Source organism: Varroa destructor, unplaced genomic scaffold, assembly GCF_002443255.2.
Source record: "Varroa destructor unplaced genomic scaffold, Vdes_3.0 BEIS01000004.1, whole genome shotgun sequence".
Classification (NCBI taxonomy): domain Eukaryota; kingdom Metazoa; phylum Arthropoda; class Arachnida; order Mesostigmata; family Varroidae; genus Varroa; species Varroa destructor.
The window spans coordinates 12,940,716-12,943,215 of NW_019211457.1; the positions used below are offsets into that span (position 1 = coordinate 12,940,716).

Consider the following 2,500-nt stretch of genomic DNA (forward strand, 5'->3'; position numbering starts at 1 on the left):
CTAGATGTAAGCATGAAGATAAATCAACACACGATGGCCTTATGGGATGTAGATCCTTTGGCTACGGCCAGAAAGATAGCGAACGACATCAAAATAGCGCTGGGATTACCAGCAAGCACGGAAATAACAGCCGGAAATCCTCGTCAGTCTAGAAGCAGTTGGTATTCATTGATACAAATACCAACAGGTCTGGTAAAGAGTACAAAAGAAAGAAGAGTGATACAGATGGGGCCCTACAGATGCAAAATAAGGGAATGGGTCAGGTTACTAAACTGTTTCAGATGCCAGAAAGTAGGGCACAGAGCCCACGGATGTACCGAAAAAGCCAAAGTGGAAGGAAAGAGATGCTACCACTGTGGGATCACGGGATATACGGCAAATAATTGCGAAAGGGTGATTCCCTTTTGCTACAAGCGCGATATGGAGGACCACAGGGCTACATCAATGCGATGCCCTAGGTATCGAACTCTAGTGGACCAAGTCAAACGAAAGCACGACATTAAGATAGCAACAAAACCCTGTCCCCCTTTCTCCACAGGAAAAGAAGAGATAAAGACAAGAGAGAATAGTGGAAGGGCAGACCCGAAACAATCATGGGCCCAACGCACAACACCTGGAAATAATAGAAGTACAGGGAGTACGATCCCCCTCGAGACCTAGATTTTCTGGTCAAGAGGAAAGCCAGAATGGAGGATGGACTGGAACGGCTCAAAGGGAAGGATGAGAAATGACCGTTCCTGCAAGTCATGGTTTCGAAGTAATATCAAACATATCCCGAACCATGACCCAAGCTGATAAAGGGGTCCAGGGTTTAGTGGGTGACAGTCCCACAGTACCGGACAAAACACAATTCAGTGATGTCCGGTCTGCATAATGCATTTGCCCTTAACCTCCAAAATAAAAAAAGGTTAGGTTAGGTGTTTTGTTAGGTTAGGTTAGTGTTTTGTGTTTAATAGGAGTACAACTTAATTAATTAATTGTGTGGGTGCTCAGAGAAGGTGAAAAGCCTGTGTGGTTGTACTATTCTGTTGAACCGAACCACTGGAGAGTCTAGTTGTTTGAGAGTACAACTTAAAAATGGTGGTAAATTTCATCAAAGGATAAATAGATGGGACTAATAGCGAACAAGTACCATGAGGGAAAGTTGAAAAGAACTCTGACGAGAGAGTTCAATAGTACGTGAAACCATAGTAAGTAAAACAGATAACTGTGCTGTAAAGTGGTGTGCCTATCAACAGGGTAGTTGGTTATGTGGTGCCTTGAGCGTAAGTTGTCCATTCAACCGATTGCTCTTGGTTAGCCCTGCCAGAGACTCTGTGCACTAGTGCACACTCATTCATTGAGAAACTATGCCGCTGCGGCATCGATATGGGACAGCTCGTACGTAGTGCGATGTTCTGTGTTGGGCGTCATCTAGCCGGTGTAGTTTAGCTGTGGGACAGCTACGGCCTGCGTTTACTAAATGTAACTGCTGTATCTGCGATTTGGTTTATTCCTTGTTGCGGTGAGCATGTTACTCTAGGTAAGCAGTCCGCCATCAATGGTTAGCATTAGTTATTTGACCCGTCTTGAAACACGGACCAAGGAGTTCAAATGGCACGCGAGTCATTGGGTCTTAACACCCGAAGGCGAAGTGAAATGCAAAGGTATTGTTATTTGTGGTTGTACCATGATTAAGCGATGAGCTACTTATGCTTTCTGGCATTTGTAGACTACAAGCGTGATGTTTGAGACCCGAAAGATGGTGACCTATGCCTAGTCAAGATGAAGCCAGAGGAAACTCTGGTGGATGTCTGAAGTTATTCTGACGTGCAAATCGATAATCTGATCTGGGTATAGGGGCGAAAGACTAATCGAACCATCTAGTAGCTGGTTCCTTCCGAAGTTTCCCTCAGGATAGCTAGCGTACACGTTTAGTTTCATCCCGTAAAGCGAATGATTAGAGGTATTGGGGCGTATATAGCCTCAACCTATTCTCAAACTTTTAATGGGTGTGAGTGTTATTTCTCGATTGAAGAACACTGCTAAATAAGTATGCTTAGTGGGCCATTTTTGGTAAGCAGAACTGGCGCTGTGGGTTGAACCAATTGTTGGGTTAAAGTGCCAAAAGCTGAAATGCGCATGAGATCTATAAAGGGTGTTAGTTGCTGAAGACAGCAGGACGGTGGCCATGGAAGTCGGAATCCGCTAAGGAGTGTGTAACAACTCACCTGCCAAAGCAACTAGCCCCAAAAATGGATGGCGCTATAGCATTGTACTTATACTCAACCTCTGACGTGTGACGCACCGGAGCGCTCAGAGAGTAGGAAGGTAATGTGATAGCATCGAAGGATGTTGCTGTGAAGCAATCTGGAGCTGTCACATGTGCAGATCTTGGTGGTAGTAGCAAGTACTCAATTGAAAACCTTGAGCACTGAAGTTGGGGATGGGTTCCAGGTGAACAGTAGTTGATCGTGGGTCAGTCGGTCCTAAGCTTATGATGAAACATGTGTTGAATGTG

General features: G+C 45.0%; 1 non-coding gene across 1 annotated transcript in view; it reads left to right on the top strand.

Moving 5' to 3' along the window:
- Positions 1-841: 841 nt before the first annotated feature.
- The window catches only part of LOC147755863 (large subunit ribosomal RNA), a 3,488-nt gene continuing 1,829 nt past the window's right edge, over positions 842-2,500 (top strand). The window contains exon 1 of the ribosomal RNA XR_015327694.1: positions 842-2,500. This exon is cut by the window's right edge and continues 1,829 nt beyond it. This is a non-coding gene — a ribosomal RNA (large subunit ribosomal RNA).